Raw genomic sequence first — 19,634 nt, forward strand, 5'->3', positions numbered from 1 at the left:
TGCTCATAATTCCTCACTTTCCTGTCAAACACATGCCTGGTCATTGTCAGCAAAATATTCTCAGATATCTATTCTTTGAAATTTTGTAATTTGTCTGCAAATCAGCTCCAAAGCCCCTTTAAATTAAATAATGAAAGAACTAGATGAACTATTGCAATCATCACATGCCTTGGCTACATATATTCTTTATATTATTATCTAAATATGATTGGCTGCAGTTTAAAGGCTCACCAGAATTACTATTAAGATTACATATTCTCAAAAATTAAGTGTGTGTGTGTGTGTGTGTGTGTGTGGAATCTAAATGCCACTTGGGGTAGTTTGGCTAATTTATCTCGACACCAGTGAAACACACCAGTTTTACTTTTGTTTGTAGGGCTGTCAGTCACCTGCTTAATGCGCTTCTGCTCAAATTGATTGCATGTAAAATAATTTTGACTCATTCAAATAGTCCTCCAAGCCACCTTCTGTTTGTTAACTGTGACCCCACATATTGTATATTTGTGAATTACAAGTACATCTTAAGATGTTATTACTACTCAATTCCACACTCAACATCAGCTTTGGACATTCATCAGTACATCAATTTTGCTGTTCCTTGTGATGTTTTTTAAGATCTCTCAGTCAGCGAAGACTACTACTCTGCTCGTCATTATATTATATCTTTCTCTTTTGTGCTTCTAACTGTTAATATCCTTGCAGCTCTTGGCAGAAATATACACCAAGCTGTGTCATGCACTGACTCCCACATAGGTGAAGGTTTAGTTAAGTTTGACCAGGGTAAACATTTTTTAAGTATTGATTGAAAAATATTTTCATCTATGCCGTTTGCCGCACGTAAAGAAGGTGTCACTGGTATCCAATGACAGACTGTAATATGACCATGTTTGACCCCAACAACCACAGCTGACCTGTTTGGAAATGTAACATGAAAGTCAGCCTTCTTTTTTTTTTTTTTTTTTTGCGAAGTGCAATGCTATACATCCATTTCTTTCACCTCAAGCATTCATCTGCTGTGTGTTTTGGTGTTGCCGCCATGACACTTAATTCACTTAATAATGTGATTGGTGTAACATTGAGTTACAAATATAGCTTCTTGTCAGTCAACGCAAAGAAATATCCTGTTCTCACTTTTTATTATGTATATTTTTGGGGATAAAATGCTTTCCCGGGTGCAATAAAAATAAAATGATGAAATACTGTTTAAGAATAAAGTTAGTTTAGCTAGTCATAGACAGGCTCCTTATTGAGCTAGCTCTGCCTGATGGATTTTAAGGTGCAAGTATAAAAAAAAATGGCTGTGTGCCCACTTGAGGCCAAATCTTTTCCACAGGTATTCAGATTCAACAGGTACGCTGCAGTGCCACATTGTTCACATTCTGTCATCTGTGCATTTTTGGCCCATCCACCACCAGCCCTGCTGTCTGGCATGCTAATGCCTGTCACTGCTTGAGCACAGTCCTGCACGTGAGATGAAAACATCTGGTCAGGTATCATGCATAGTAATCCAGGTTCAATAGTCAAGCATCCTCAAGCAGATTCACCAGACAAGAAACAGGCTTACATTATAGGCTTTAGATTAAAGAAACGTTCGCTCACTTTGTGCTGGGTGATCTAATTTTACCTGCTTTCAACAGGCAGAATTCATCCAATTCTGTCACTGCCGCCACCAGCACCAGCACCGCCCCCACACCTCTTTCTTGTTTCTGAGAGGCAGAAGTCAGGTAACCAGTCAGCATTAGCTGCATTACAGCCTTTTTCATTCAAAATGGATTTAAAGAACAGCCAAAAATTGACAAGATGTAATTAAGCTTGAGCTCATGACATGGACCGATGTTTCTCTGTTCTGGGATGATTCTGCTTCATTACATTTTTCTCTCTCTCTCTCTCTCACTCTCTTTTTCTCTCGCTCATCCTCCCCTCACATACACACAGAGCCATGAGTGTGTTTTTTTGTACTAAAAGTATGTACTAAACTGACAGACAGTGTCTGTACTTAATATATAGATTTTGATATACTCTCCAGATAGCATTACAAGCCAGATTTACAGTGTGGATTATTCATTGTTCAGGTTAATTGTAAAACTGCCATTTTTCACCAAGGAGATGAGCTAATATAATTAAATCTATTGTTACAATGTTACTTTTCCCCAACAAGCGCTCATCAAAAAATTGTCAGGCCCCCTGCAATCAAAACGATTGCAGGGGGCCTGACTGATATACAGCAAACAAATAAAGTAATTAACAGATAAATAATTGAATAGTTTGCATTGCCCTCTGGAAACAGACACAAACTATGGTAATCTGTGGGCTCATTATAATTAGATTTGTTTTCCATTTAATTATAGGATGCACTGTGTCTTACGAAAAGCACGTGTTAATGTAAAGTCCAGAATCTGGGAATGGGCTAGTGTATGTTTTAATTGTACTGTCAGTTTGTACAATGAACCAAATGGGAGTTTGCTTATATGTTTATTTACACCTATCCCAGCATTACCGTCCTCTCCATAGAGTAAAAAATGGCTACACTCAGCTGAATACATCAAGACGGGGTTGCCGACAGTCCACCCACCCTGCTCACTCTCTGCTTAGCTGGCTGCTTAACCAAACAGCATATGTAAAATGAAGCGGAGGATTCTTGTCAAAGCTCTGCTGCTAATATTGTATGCAGAGCTAGACATGGCTAGATAGAAAGCTAGGAGAGTTAATGCTGTAATTATAGAGCTTTTTGTTTTTTGTCATTATTAATCAAAATATTAGCAAAGATTTAAACATTATTTGTGATATGCCCTGTTGTTTACCATCAGTCAGGTTCCTGTCAGACGGTGGCATATTCTGTAAGTCTAATGCATCAACAATTGACATCAATAAATGAAAACGCAGGTCTTCAAGCTTGTCAAGTCAGTTATTAGGTTCAAGATGCCAGCCTGCTTCCTGTAAACTAAGACATCCAATGCAATTGAGCACTGAGGCGATTTCATAAAGCCAGAACAAAGGCCAAGCATTTCTTGTCTGACTGAGAAATGGGATTGCTCACTGTTCGTCCCTAGGCCTTTGTGCCAATAACTTCAAAACGAGAGATGTGATAAATATAGCTGCTCTGAAAACTGTCTCTTTGAGTGATCAACGAGAGACAACCACAATGCGACACAATAGCTAGCATGCCATGCAATGTTTTATTCATTCATTAAAGCCATCAGCAGCTTAGTACTGAGACAACATCAAAGATGGAAAAAAAAATACAGTGTATGATACAGAATCTAAACAAGTTGCATTTGTTGGTGTGCAGTTTGTTCGACAGCAAAACTTATATCTGTTCATCAGTTTGTTTCAGCTGAGTCTGTGCTGTGAAGGAGAGATATCTGTTAGTCTTTTCCTTCAAACCACCCGTCACCTCTGGCAAAACTGCAGGCCTGAGCTCTACTAGCTGTGAACAGAGCCCTTCCAGAGTCACACCCTACTGTGGTTGCAAACATTACACCGGGTTTCACACCCCAGTGCTGCAACTCCATGCTGGCTTTGCTTTGATGTTTTACATAAACAGCACTTGTTTCTTGAATAAGAAACATTTCCCGCGTTGTAGCTTCTTACATTAACTTGATCTTCTGTACGGAGTCTGTGGATAATTTTAAAAAGTCTTTAACTCAAGCAGTCTTGCCCTGTACGAGCAGCATGGAGAATGAGTGTTTTTATGTGTGCCTCCCCACTTTGCCTCTAATGTGCGTGCACACACACACACACACTCAGTCATACAATGTAATGCAGAGCAGAAATCTGCTGCTTGTTTTGTGCTATTCCACTAATCAGCTGTTGCTGAAGGTAACGTTGAAAGCTCAAGAGGGCCATCACATCTGCCATGGAGAAATGTTCAAATCCAGGCTGGTAAGTGACTCAAGCACTAACAATTCTGCAGGGGGCTGGCACATACTCTGGCCCTGCAATCATAAATCGCCCCCATGCCCAGGACTGTTTGACAAACCCAGCACCTTACATCCTATTTTTGACAAGTCACCTATCACACAGACTGATGCCTTGTCTGGGCCACGCCCATCATCTCAAAACCCCCAGCCTCCTCCCACCCCGTCGCAGGAAGAGCCATTGTGTGTGGACTTTGTTACTGTACCTGATGGACTTCTGAGACCTCCAACTTTCAACCACAACTCAGCCATAAAACTAATTGAGTCTGATCAGTTTCCTCGTAAAACACCACCATTTATGGTTGATGCTTGAAAATGTTGGCACTGTGTGCTGCAGAGCCCCTATCTGGAGAGTCCTGACCTCCTCCAGCCATGATATCTTTAATTCTCTACCCACATCAAGCACAGACCAGGAGCAAGTGCCTGTGACTGTTCTACAAGATGCCAGAGCCAGAAAATGAGCCATGGTGACTGACCGATAATTGCCTCATTAAACTTCCACACCCACAGCATACACTGTACAGTTTTTTAATAAAGGTCTTCTGACTCTGATGGAGGGCAGCACGGTGTTGTTGGACGCACACACACCCATGCAACACCATGTGTTGGGTGCTGTTGCCCCACAATAAGAAGAGCACAGATTCGGTTCCCGGCCTGGGGCCTTTCTGTGCAGAGTTTCCATCTTTTCTCCGTGTCTGTGTGGGTTTCCTCCCACCGTCCAAAGACTTCATGTTTGGGTTAATTGGTGACTCTAAATTGTCTGTAGGTCTGAGTGTGAGTGGTTGTTGGTCTCTGTCTGTCTCGTTGGCCCTGTGATGGACTGGTGACCTGTCCAGGGTGACCCCACCCTCACCCAGAGTGAGCTGGGATTGGTTCCAACACCGCACATGTCCTGGAAACAGATAAGTGGTAGAAGATGAACGAGTGAATGAATGACTCTGATGGAAACAAATGTTGCAATGTGCCAACAAAAGCACAGGAATGGATGGTGCTACAAAATGCAAAATTATTTTGTTTTCTGCAATATCAAATGAAAATTTCTCTGTAATTAAAAAAAAGAACTGTTCCAACTGAAATTACACATCATAAAAGCAATTTTATCTGCGATAACTACCAATGAAATCTTTTCTTGCTTATTGTGCAGCCTTAATAAGACTTTGATAACAGGGTGCTCCTTTTGGTTACCTGAATATAACATCAAAGTCACTCTGTGCATGAGTCAATGTTGTAATTGTTTGCTTTTGTCCTGGTCTCAGCTGCATTTCTTGTAGCGCTACTTATCAACTAGCTATGTTTTTTTTTATCTAGAACTTAGATTATAAGAGAAAAGGAAAGCGAATGGTAAACAGTTTGGCTCTGAGGTGTCTGTGGAGTGTTGAGAAGGTGAAACTGTTCATTGTTTCCACCCATTTTAATCCCTTCATCTATTTCATGTGGAGAAGAATGTGCATCTATAGATAATTGGGCTTCCTGTGAAAATGTCCCCAATGCTTCGATTATAAATTGCCAAATAAGCGATCCAAACAAATGTTAGCAGCGGTCTTATGACCTGAATTCATGACGTCATCCACTAGTCTATTATTGTTTTTAGTGACCAACCCGGAGTTGTAGAAGTTACATATTGTGCGATATAGTCACAAACACAATGTTTTTCCACGAGAATTCTACAGTAGCGGAGCTTGGTAGATTTTCTGTTACAGTGGCACTGAAGAGCTGCCTATTGACATTATCCTTAAGGACCAGTAAAAAATTTATTATTCAAGTCTGATGAGCAGCACTCAGTTACTTTTTGAAGAGCACATCGCTTATACAATTTTTAAAATCAGTGGGAGCAACTGTGTAGTACAAAATAGCTTCATGCTGTGTGTGTGTGTGTGTGTGTGTGCATAGAGGCAAGAGGCAAATTGAATAACAATAATATTGCATTATGGATTCTCTGTCTCTTGTAATAACATCAACAAAAGGCTATTGGGACAAGAAAATTACTGCTGCATATTTGCACATAGATGTGCAACGAGTGTGCCACGTATGACTTGCGATATTATTTACATGGCATCACTTTTAGAGGAGGTTACTATATGCAAATTACATGCATATGACAGTATTCTATAAACCTGAATGGATGAGCAGTTGATTTGTTCATGTGGTTTCAAAGCACCTCTACTCTTCATAGACATTAACATTATGCTTTATGAACGTTTTGGCTTTTAGTGTGAGGTAGCGAAAGAGAGCTTTAGGGTACACAGGTTAATTTAGTTTCCTTACAAAATGTGAGCGAGTCTTTAACATTTAATCCAAAAGGAGGTATTTTTCAAGAAGGCAAAAGGGTGTGTGAAGGGTAATAAATCCCCAGCCTGACTCTCCAGAGCCTTGCAGAGGCTTCAACACGAGCTAAAAACCCTGGCCATGGGCTATATTGTGATCAAAATAGTGGGTATAGTGCACACCTGAATAATGCACAAGGTTAAAAGGTCACGTTGGAATTTCCATTTCTATAAAATTTAAGAGAGAGGCAGGGGTGGAATGAGGCCCAATGCCATTGCTTTAATTTATAACAGATTGAAACCATTCTAATCACTTGATATATTAATAACTGCCCTTGCTGCTGTAACTCAAGGCTCCCCTACATTTCCATCTTTAAAATTCAACCCTTTTATAAATTTGATAAATTAGTCATTGTTTTTCCTGGAAAGACCATCTTACTGGGAATCGTAGTATTTCAGATGTGAATTTGAATTTGAAAGGTGCCATAAAAGCTTTATAAACATATTTCAGGGAGTTGACCCTACAGAGGTCATTCGGGTTGTATCCAAAAGGTTTTGGATGAATCTTTTTTTCTTAGTTATGAATAGAAAAGTTCTCCCAAAGAAACATTTAAAAATATTTCTAAACATTTCACACATGTTGAACAAACCTGTATTTAAATTTTGCAAATAACAACCAAAGCAAACCCACTAGTCTATAAACATGCATTTTGTATAGTATGATGCAGCATTGTGAAGGTTTTGCTTCAGTTGAGTCTCTTTTACGCGTTTAATATATTCTAGCTCTCCATCCGGTTATTAATAACATAAATAATCTAAGTGAATATTTTCCTCCATCTCCCTAACTAGATCTCTGCAGGCCGTTCAAAGAGTTGGCCAGCCAAAGACATGGGAATCATACACAACACAACAGCTTCTTTCAAACTTGGAGCGATAGGAGGATATATGACATGAGCAATATGGATGTGTTTTTTACACTCTGAGCAGTTTTTTCAGACTCTCTTTAGAGTCCTTCTTTGTTGTTGTCATGAAAAATGCAATGCTGTGAAAGGTGCTGTGTGGATAAGATCAATAAATTTAATGGCACCTTGGCTGCTGAGCCATTGCTTTGACTTCCTATCTAAAATTTTGTTGCACGTACGAACAAAGAAAACCGCCATATTTATTTAATACGGAGATGAAAGGTCCAAGGCTACGCCGCTGATAGAAGATATTAATTATTCAAATGATCTAATTTCTACTTTCTAACACGTTTCCTCACCAAACCTCCACTGCTGTTTCTCAGCACATGCAGACACAAATCAGATATTTTCTGAAGTTTATTATGTTATTAGGGCACACAGACTGACCTTGATGTTTCCTTGGAACATTTAACCAACCCCAAGGTGGCTATTATTGTGATGAATATTCTGCACCGCTGACAGCACCAGGGCTTATTTATTTACCCAGCGAGAGGTAGCTGGCTACCTCACCATGACCTCATGCTGTGTCTTCCTTCCTCATTTGTCAACTTGCATCTCCTCTGGTGGCTTCGCAGCTCCAGCAAAGCGATGGGTGTGAACACAACATGAAACCGAGGAAAGTAGGTGAAATGAAAACCAACCAAACAAACGCAAAAAACAGACAAAGGGGCAAAGCTGAAACAGCAAATTACTCTTACACACCTTAATGTTACTCAGGTTTTCATGCCTGCCAGCCAGTGTGTCAAAAGATTACAATTTTTAAGCCTGGACCTCCCTGCATGAAAAACATAAAAACCGCAGACTCCTAAGATACCACTTTTCCTTCTGGAATTCTTGGTGTGAGCAATTAACTTGTAAAGTAATACTGCATGATGCTTATGCTCATCCTGTTTCTATACAAACTAATCGTTGGGAACAGTTTATTTTTTCTGGATGTTGGTAATCACTATGATGTACTGGCCACCTGTCCAGGGTGTACCTCGACCAATGTGAGCTGGGATTGGCTCTAGCAGCCCCTGCCACTTGGAAACGGATAAGCGGTAGAAGATGAATGAATGAATGAATGTTGGTAATTAACTTATACACTGAGCATGTAAAACCCACTTTTGAATGTCTGGTGAAATTAACAAACAAAACAAACAAACAAAATCATTGTAACATCACTATACATTCACAACTGAATGTCAAAGAGCAAAATAAAATCTTCAAAGTAAAGATTGTATGCCGGAAGTATAGCTTCTTTGCTTTCACACCCAGAATAAACAATTTTAATGAAGTGCTGGCACAGCTTGTTAAAGGATCAAAAAGCGTGGCACACCTTCAGAGAACATAATACTGATAGTTCACTGAAACAATCTTTTTTTTTTCTGGAGACATCACTTTGTTCTGTCCTGAGAAGATGCACTAAATTTTTTGATCTTTTCACAATACCTGTTCGTCTATTTTTTATTTATTTATTTTTTTTTCTTACAGACTTTATAGTTGAAGTTTTTTTTTGTTTGTTTCAATCAAAGGACTATAAATAACTCCTTCTTTGGTTACTCAAGAATAAAGGTTTCGGTAAACATTTTTTATGCCCACTCACAACTACTGTGGTGACATATTTATTTCATGCTAATATGACGTTTATCAGCTGCAAATAGGGCTTGTCAAAATTAAGTATACTCAAATACAAAGTTGTTCACATTTGACAATCACAGAATGATGCAAAATCAGTTTCATACAGAGGATTGGAAAAGTTTTAATGATCATTTTCTTTGCTAACAACCTCCACTTGTATGTACTCGTATCAAAAAAGGCAATAAAAAATCTTTTTCTCTGGTTTTGCTCTGGCACTTTTTTTATGGCTTAGAAAAGATCATGGGCTCACTTACATATTTGAAGACACAGAGATTTGAGGTGCAAGGCATGAAATGTTTACTTTATTAATATTGAGATGTGCCTGTGTCTGCCTGTTTCTCATGCTAAACGTCTTTTTCTTTCAAAGTCAACTATATAACCAGACATCTTCGTGATCCAAAAAGATAGACAGGAAAAAAAAAACAGATGCCTGAAAACAAAACACTGCCACTGAGCAGGAGCATACAAATCAGTTGTATATAAATATAATTTCTTTCTGTTTGTGCGGGTTCAGCCTTGAACAACAGAGCAAATAACAGACAGCCAAGTACTTGATAATGCACTCTAAGCTACAGAAACAATTCTAGCTGAGAAAACTAACATCACAAAAAAAACCAAACAACCAAAATAATGTTAAACTAGAATCACTTACATTACCATCAATTGCATGTTCGAACTTTAAATGGAGAACATAAAAAAAATGTGCTGGAGAAAAGCTAAAAAAAAACCACAACCAAACGTACAAACAACAACAACAACAACAAGAAAAAAAACGGTTCGTGCTCTCAAAGTGATTGAAGCTGGTGCACATGAGTATACAGTAACGTAAAGGAGCTAACTACCAATTCTAAAAATAGAGTCGCATGCAATCAAATGGTTCAACGGTAAAGAAAACTGTACAAAGCAAATGTGCTGCAGTTATACAGCACAACACGACCGGAGAAAATACATTTGCAGTTTTTGTCACATTTGACCACTTTCGCTTTGAAACTATTTATTTCTACTCTACCTGTCAAAGAAAATAAATACTGCTTTTTCATGCTCTGAGAACATATATGTTTCTTTCAACGTTTCTTCAAAGTCAGGTCAGACGTGCACTTCATCTTTGATACAGATTTTTTTTTTAACTGAACTAATTTTGGCCACAGACCTCTTAAACTGTTTTCATTTTCATGGCAGAGACAAGAAACCTCTGCCCGATTCGGCGCACAACAGATGGTCCTAAATTGTACTGCTGGTCGGAAATGTTGAAGTTGGAAGGTGCATTGAAATGAAAGAAAGAAAGATCTGAAGAATGCCATAAGCTGGGCTCTAGGGCCTCAACAGTGAAACCCTGAAGACATGCTGAGAATATTAGAGAATGATTGATACACACAGCTGGGAAACAGACGAGCACAAAAGAATTTTGAGGAGTCTTTATCTTTCTCAGTCCCTTTGAAATATGGTTTTCAATCCTGAGCTCATCCTCCCTTTCCCCAAGAGCTTATAGATTATACCACACCTATGCAAAATGTCTCCCCTAATTCTCATGAAAGGCTGCATGATATGCAGACATGTCTATTGATACACTGAACCTTGCATCCCAACTCTGACAAACATGCTGTCTCTTTAATATGCTTTCTCCCTTTATGTGCTTGTTTCTAATTAACTGTACCATGTACAGAATCTTCTTACTGCGCTAACACGATGATAGGCACTTCCCCATATGGCCACTGCATTCTCTTATTGCTTCTTCCTTTAAATGTTACTATGTAAAAAATGTAAAAGGAGAAATAGACAATGTAATGATGTTTAACCTGAAATACATGACTGCCTTTATATAACCGCAATCAATTAAACGTCATATATTACCGCATTATGGTTATAACAGGTATTGCAATTATTTTAGTTAAAATTGATTTATATTCCCAATAAAATGCTGATTCGTCAGGTTGTGTTAAAGGTGAGGGCGGGGCGGAACCTTTGCGCTCTGTAGTTGCTTCAGGGAGCGGAAGGGGGGCAGTGACTCCCTCCCTTTACTTCGGTGGCAAACTGGGAGGACAAGGACACAACCTGTGTCCCTACTCCTCCGCTTCTCATGCTGCGTACAGGTCAGTAAATGGTTAATGCAGCATGAAACGTTGTGCAATGCTAAGAGTCATTCTAAGCGGAGATGTTTATGCAGAGCTTGTGTCACGTTTTAAAGACTTATTCACGGTGAAACAGCACTAATAAGTTGAAAAGTTTTTTCCGTGCGGCCGCCGTTTTGTGTCAAGCGAGACTTCAGTTGCGCGAGTTAGTGGAAGTAAGTGACAGTAGAGCTTGTGTCCAGGATGTGTCTGTGTCATGTCATGATAAAATGGTGTGAAAAAAGTGGCTTGCTAATATTTAGATACACGTTTAAAAATGTATCACAAGCACTTTGTCTTTCATACATTTCCAGACAGGCAACATGTACGTAGTTTGTTGTATGCTGTAAAACTACACTATGTGAAATCGGATTGAACCAGTTTATACTGAGATAAAGAAAATCAAATCTGTTTCCAGCAAAGGTTGTTTGACAGAAATCGTAAAAAAAATATGTGTTAATTAGGAACCAGAAGATGAGAAAAAGACATGTAATATTGAGGAATACAGACTGTATGTATAACCCTCATATATAATACTAACCCAACACATTGTGTTAAACGTATTATTTTAATCAATAGAGCAGCAGCAATTGCCATACTTTGAAAAATGGTTTAAAATTAAATTTGCTTGCAGTGAACCAATAACAGCTGTTACTGATGGACATGGCAAGGCATTACTAACAGATTTGTGTCAAGTCTGGCAGGCTGTCCAACTGACCTTTGTAACCTTGAGCTGATCACCTCTCAGGGAGGTACTCATTCATGATCAATAAGTAATCAAGGAACTTGTCTCTGCAAGGTGTGACCATCAAAAGTGTTTACGAAGCAAACAATCACTTTTGCAAATCACTGTTTTATTCGCTGTCATGTAACCTCACCTTCACCCATACTGAGCTATCAGGCTGCTGGCGTACTATCCATTTGTTAATGCAGTAATTAGAGCACATTATGTGTTTTCACTGAGCTGAGGGAGCTTCATTGTGATCATTATTTCTGCTTACACATGCTGCATCTGTTTTTCACGTGACTCAAGTGTTGTTTGTAGACTGACAGAAGGTTAGACTAAAAGAGCGCTACTTAAAACAATAGATTCTTGAAACATGTTCACCATGTCAACAAAAGACTCAAAATGCAGAGTGCAACAAAGACATGCCAGGTAATCTTATAATGATGGACTCCACTGTAGTTATCTTAATATTTGTATTTCACACGAGTCAGTAGCAGATGACATCCTGCTGTAATCTTGTTGCTGCCGTGTAGTATTCACAGATTGCTAAATCAAAAAGTGTTTCAGCAGAAACCAGGCTCTCTGCAGCTGACACCATATAAAGGGAGTCAGTGTTCTTCTGGATGGTTCTATAGTTTAATGACTTTTCCAAAACTTCTGTGTAATGTCATAGTTCTCTTGATTGTATGCAATCAATATGTATGTATAATTTTATATATATACATGACTTGTGCCCAACATACAGAGTGATGGAAGAATAGCAAAATTTAAAGAGGAGCAGTAATCGTTCAAAAGCAAACCAAAACTAGTTTTTACACTCACAAAGCAAAAAGGTGTTTTGTGTTGGACTCTTCTTCGTGAATTTTAACTCCAGGCCAACAGTAGTCAGAACAAACAAAATAATTTGGAAACACAAATACACGTATAAATATCAATTAATCTTTGTGTTTCTAGAGGTTCATACAGACTCGGGGGGGGGGGGGTTTAAATTAGTGCACAGCTTTTATTTTAATTGTTGAGGCATTAGAAACAAGTTGCAGTCGATGTAAGTAGAGCTTTCAAAGTTCTGAAACTGAAATTATTCTTTTTAATGTTTTTGAGATTGAACTTTCCTCTCCATCATAATGACCTAAATATTCTGTTTATTCATGTATTCGCAGCAACACATACATGAATAGCATTTTCTTATTCTACATGCTTTCATTTCATATCTGTATTAAATTCTTTGGTGAAGTTTCACTTCACTTCCACATTGTATGCTTCTTATTTTATTCATTTATATTTTATTTTGTAACAAACTCCCTTTTGCAAGTTTTTCAAACACTTGATGAAGAGACAACCTTGTCCCCACACTTCAAAATCTGTCATCATTAAATAAAAGATTTAAATCTGTGGTTCAGATTTTTTTTTTTTTTTTTTTTTTTGTTATGTTTTCTCAATTGGTATGACCCCCCTCTCATTTTGATAGCAGTTCAGTGTGACTTGCTCCATTTATCAGAAACTCTTTACCAAGCTGCAGAAACTCAATAAATTATTCTGTCAGATTGCAGCATTTGAATTGCTTTCTTCTCTTCCCTTCAGATTTTCCCCTTCCACTGCTGAGATTTCACTCTCTCCACTCATTCTCTCACCCCCTCTTAGTTACTCTCACATTCACTCATTTCCTGCCTCAAGAAAACGGTTCATTTCTCATAGCAGGTACCAGGTAATATCCAGGCATATTTTAACATAGTTTGTGTAGCTAACAGAAAGTGGAATGACCCAGCATAGCATTGAAAAACCTTGGTAATCGCAGGGAGATGCAGTCACGTTGCCTAATGCCATTTCAAATTGAGCCGCAGTGGCAACTTATTGGCAAACACATTACTTTAAGTTTCTTTTTCTCAATCAATTCACTGGAAAGCTAAAAACCAATCTGGAGCACAGCAGCTCCCATGAGGCCTGATTGATGAGTCTGAGTAGGAATGTGCATATCCAAGCAAGGTTTGGTTTATGTGTCCTCAAATTCCATTGGGTGGAAAATGTGGATTGAGTGAGGCGGTCATGGATTTGGCATCACTAACTTTTGGGCAGATTGCGGTGAGCGGATTGATGCTCAGTGGGAGGGATGTGACAGTTCATGTGAAGGAAGAATGGTAGTGAGAAGGGAAAACAAACAGGCAGATATATATATATATATAGAGAGAGATTGACAGCGCCGTGAGGCTGACAGCGTGCAAGAGTACATAGGAAAGCAGAAGTGGGATTTAGTAACCCAGATAGAATAATTGAAAAGTTACAAATTACAAGAAAGCATGAGGGAGTTGCTTGTTTTTTAGGGATAAAAAGTTGTGTTGTGCAAAACATTATAATGATAAAAGTTCCATTGAGTTGCAATGGCAATAATGAAAAATGTAGTTAGAAGTAGAAGTTTATACAGTCTATATTGGCTATGTGCATTATGTCTTCTCTTGGACTTCCTGCTCAAGAATTCTTACAGATAAATCATGTTAACTTGGACCCATGTGTTCGTACACCTGTATCTTGGTTTACAGCTGCTGCGGTGCTACTACAGCACTCACTGTAGCCAGTGAGATCCCGCCAAGTATCTGTGGTGGCTGGCAGATGTGGGCACAGGAGAAAAAGGAACTTGTCTGCATGTGCTAACTACTGTATCTATCCAAGGGGCGTAGGCATAATAGAGGTACAGAGTAAGGTTTGCTGAGCCATTTATTGAAGACAAATGGAGCTGGACAGGAACATTATTTTATGTGCTCACAATTTAGAACCTGTAGAGAGGAGGAGAAAGTTTCAGCCTCAGTGGAACTTAGACAGGTAACTTAATTAAGATATTAAATGATACACTCACATTGAATTTCTCCAAATGTAATTCCTTAAGGGTGTTCCCGAACATACTGACTCCTAATAATAATGTTATGGTAAAGTTAGAATAATTAATTGTAATCCAAAAAGCGTTTATCAAGAGGTTACTTAATTGTCATTGAAGTCTTATTAATGTGAATATTTATTCTGTGGCGAGGCCTCTTCAGATGCAGTTTACGTTTTTTGATTTTTGGATTTCTTGAATTGCATGTTTAATGTCTGTCCTTTTAATACCAGGTGGATACTGTAACTCACTTGGACTGTTGCAATGTCTTGATCCAAGCCAGCCTGAAAAGCAAATCAAAATCTCTGCTGTGACTTCTGTGACAATCGTCATGCCATAATTCTTTTTTTGTGACCAATAATGACGATGAAGAACATATTAAATTAAAGTGAACTCAGAGTTAGCAGTAAAAGCTGACTACCCTCTACCTTCTGTCTGTGCATCTTAAAGCCGGACTAGAGACTGGAGACAGTGCTTATTTATTGGAAAGGGTGGAGGGAGTTTGAGCCAGACCAGCGCCCAACTGGACTGCATGCTGACATTAGTAAAATATAAATGTAAAGCAAGGGTCAACAGTAGTGTTGCTTGCAAAATCTTAGCAGGTAAAGGAATTAGCTTTGATGCCATTTCTTGCAATTTGTAACAATTACTATCTTTAATATCTGTGTGCAGTTATTTCTTGGCTCCATGCAGTAACACCCCGAAGTCCAGACAAGCAACAGACAAAGACTGTAGAGGTAGGTGTGCTTTTCATGCCCAGTTTGTGTTCAGATTAAACAAACAGGATACTCAGTGTTAATTAGTATGCTGTGCTGGTAGGTGTATTATCTTACCTTTAACCAAACACTTGCTCTTCCTCCTTGCTTTTGTTCATGATATGTTAAACTGCAAACTGACCGGTCGATGGATGCCTAAATCGCAGGCTTGAGCTTCATATTCAGCATGCAGATGTGTAAATGGTATTGTTCTGCTTGTCTCTGTTGTCAAGAAAACAAATATGCATATTTTCCAAAATGTCAAATTTTATTTTATGAAAACAGAAGAGAGACACAATAGTGCTTTGGGAAGTGATTGAGAAGTCACTCACTCTAATGATATTCTTCTCACCGGTATAGTGTTTCATAATTTCTGAGCCTGAAATTCCCTGTGATTTCATTGGCTTGATTTATTTGTGGTGTTTCATTGCCATTACCTAGCACACCTACCTGGTAATGTGCTGCTTATTTTTCTGCATGGAGAGGTCAAAGGTATTGTGCGACAACAACTTCAGTATATTAAACAATTTAAATAAGTGAAAAACAATGCATTCATGGACAGGTGAGGATGTGCATATAGAGGGGGGTGGAGGTGACTTCACTGATCAGTAGTCTGCCCTCAGGGATCAGTCTCCAGAGGCAAGGACTCCTGAATGAGAGAACGCCAGAGAAAAAGAGGGCACGCTAGAGGGGGAGAGGAGGAAGGGAAGAAGGAACAAATGCAATATGTGATAAAAAAGAACATTCCTGCATACAAAAATAAATAATGAAATGATAGTGCTAGCATGGGACAGGGATGGGTACAGACACAGAGCAAGACAGTGAAATGCAAAGACAAAGGATAAATGCAGAGGCACAACTCATGTATTGCATTTTAAGTGAGAAATGAGAGCATGAGGAATGAATAATGAAACAAAGATTAGGTATTAGGCATTCCAGGTAGGTCTTTGTTGGTGAGCTCTTGGAAATATTTAAAAAGGTTAGTATATGAATAAACATAGCTTATCAAGGTCCTTTTACAGAGTAAAAAGAAAGAGATCCTAATGAATAATAAAGAGCTGATGTGACAGCAGAACTAGCCTTGTGCCCACCCCTGTCCCCCACCCCCGCCGTAATGCAGTAATGGGATGTTTCCTACAGGACTTTTTACCACAAAGGACAAAGGCATAATCATTAAAATGGGGGAGCAGGGAGGAGTCAATATTGCAAAGAGCTGTTGTTATTCATTGTGCAGACTACAGATGGACTGTATATTAGGAGCATGGTGTTCCCATTAGAGATTCCACTGACACATGTTCGCACGGCCCCATTCAGCTGCTCCCAAGGTCTCTGTTACAGTTCTGTCGCACATGTAGGACATTGAAACAGCAAAAGGAACAAAGATAGGGATATAAAAGAGTCTCTGTTGGCACTGGGAAATGGCTCTTGCATATTTTTTTTATGAGCCATGGTTCGTATAATTGAATAGACTTTGACATGCATGCTAATTGTTCATTGTTGCACTGTACATTAAAATAAAAGTAACTTCCATAGAGGCAATCAGTCTGCATTCTGTGGAGCAATGCATGCAATGAAGTGACTTGCTGTCTTGACATGTTGCAGGCCTTTTGCTTCCACTAGTTGAATCTGGGGTCAACAAATGTGGGGCGATTTCTTCTCTCTCTCCCCGTCTCTGTATAAAAAATGGAATGCAAATAAATCCAATTTTAAGGCAGCTGTGGAGCTGAAATGTGGCAAAATATAGAGAGATTATGATTCAAATGAGGCTATGCTGCAGTGGCAGGTCGACAAAAGAGAATAAAAAATGAAAAACAGTAAAACACTTGAAATGGGTGTGAACAAGATTGCAATAAAAGAGGATATGCCAACAAGGGGATTTTTTATTTCTACTGCTGCCAGTTTCTTGACCTGGCCACGTTCGAATTGGGGCCTGTGCCTTTAACACATTCAGAAAATGTTAAATGTAGCATCAAAGCCAGCCAGTTGACATTATGTGGCCAGCCTCTCAAGAGACGGCAAAGTGCCGAAGCTAAAGCCATCTGAAGTAATGGAGGATGTCTGGTTTAAAGCCATCTTTCTCTATGCAGTCTATGAATCACTTGCGGTCTGGAGGGCAATCTTTCTGTATGTGTGGTTGTTTATCCATCACAACACCTAGTGCCAGAGGTGCCCTTGACGATCTCGCAGTATTTCCTCAGCCTCTCACCTAGTCCAAGTGTTAACCTTTCCAACACAAACAGGGGTGGAGGAAGGTGTAATGAGAATCTGTGATATCTAGAACACAAAGCAATGACTTCAAAAATATGGTTTGACAGCTTTCATGTTAGTAGAGAATGTGATAATTGCCCTTTTTCTTTAACCTCATGAGTCATTATATCCTAATGTAAAATATGGTTCAAACAGATAAAAAAGTCCTCTGTGGAATATAAACAAATTTCCATGATGACTTTGCTGTTTGTGGTGTTAAGCCACTGAGTGAGTATGCCTCCTAGTTTCTCAGAGTTGTTGTTTGTCCATCACTCTGTCACGAATTTCATTCCCTCCTGCACTCATTTGGATTTCAAGCAAATTTTTGTTTTTCCACGTCAAGATAAGTGCATTCACTAAGTGACTGGGTCAGGCAGAGGGAATCACATAAACTGATTCAGATCTACCACAGTAGCTTATATAATTGTCACTGTCACCGTTTATCAATTTGCAATGCTCCAAATATTATTGGTGCCTGATTTTTTTTTTTTCCTACTGGTTGTGACTGTCACTACTTGTAAAAGGCCATTATGTTTTTGCATAGCAGCTTCAAGCTTATTGTTCATTCCAGTGCTATAAGGGTTATAGCCTATAGGAAATTTCAACAAGGTTGCACCACTGCTGTTGAATTGCGAAATGCTCTTTGTTACCGTGTTGCTTAAAGAGCTGCACTGCCAATTTCCTCTGGGAAAATTTCAAACAGTGAGCTTTGGTACCTTTTTGTTTCTGATCGGCGATCTAAATGATTGTGTAGCTACTGAAGCAAGCAATAAGAGCTGTAGCAAAGCTGACATATGCTATCTACTTCATTTGAGCAGACATCACAGCCAGTGGTAAATTTTATCCATCCACAAGAACACAAGGTCTGCTCGGGTCTATGTGACATAAATTTAGTCATCTACCTGGGATGTATGCATGATTTGGATGTCCATATAGGGTACTGTAAGACGGCAGGAGCACAATTTATGATTAGCAACCCTCATTAATTGGGCATAACACATCTCAATTTTAAACAAGAACTTCAATGAGTGAATTTATTTATTAGTCAATATCGGGAGGTGTGCTTTCTCTAGTCAATGGGTCTCAGGTCTCATCTCCAAAGGAACACAACTGGACATTGACTAAGTGTCAAATATGATGATGGTACTATCTCAACATCAACCCAGTCATGAGCAGCATGTTAAGATCTCTGTCACTGTGAGTTGGGCTCTATCTGTTGAGACTCTTGGCTGGAACCCAAAACAGCTGATGTTGCAGTCACTAATCTTATATGGCAGGATCTGGATGGATCCACCCTGAGGCATTGTCCGTTACCGTGGTGACAGGCGCATGGTGTCTCTGAGGGGCTTCGCCTTATCAAAATCAGCCAGCAGACTTTCTTCCTTGGGTGCCGTTGAGCAGTTGTGGGCAGATCGTGTTATCTGTCTGTGGCTCTTGTTGATGCAAACTCACAAAGCTTCAAATTAAATCGTGATACTAATTAATGGGTGTTCTGAGACACTTTTGCCCATTTGAATGAGTTAGTGTTCTATTTGACTTGTAAAAATGCAGACAAACACAAATGGCAACTGGCACTGAGAATGGGGCAGATGTACAGAAGAACACTTTCCCACTGAGCTCATGGCACAAATGATATAAAGTAACAATACAAATGTTTTCATTTATAGATTTCATAATACACCCTCAAAACCTTCATTTATCAAAATATAAGTTATTTATTGATCACCGAACATAAATATTTTGTAAAACTAACCATGAATTAATTTTGGCTAGATAGCTGTCTCTTGATAGTAATAATAATGTCTTTCTGCACTAGCTGTAATAGTAGCAGAATTATCAGGTTTTAGAAACTATGTTACATTTCAACCGTTCCATAGGATAGAGATTTGGCCATAGACCGATTCACTGCAAACATTACCCGAGTTACAAAATAGTTGAAGAGTTAATTTATATTTTTTCTCAGATCTTTCTGAAAAGGGTAAAGACTTGGTTACTGGGGAGGATTGGAAAGCTTGTAATTATGATTGTTATCTAAAGAGGGACAGAGAAAGAGCAGGAAACCTGAGTTTGTGTGTGATACTACACCACAGTACTAATCACAATTGTTTTAGTACTGTGTTTCATATCTAAGTAACAATTAAATATGTTATCTATGTACAGACATACTA

The sequence above is a fragment of the Echeneis naucrates genome, chromosome 3, assembly GCF_900963305.1.
Source record: "Echeneis naucrates chromosome 3, fEcheNa1.1, whole genome shotgun sequence".
NCBI lineage: Eukaryota > Metazoa > Chordata > Actinopteri > Carangiformes > Echeneidae > Echeneis > Echeneis naucrates.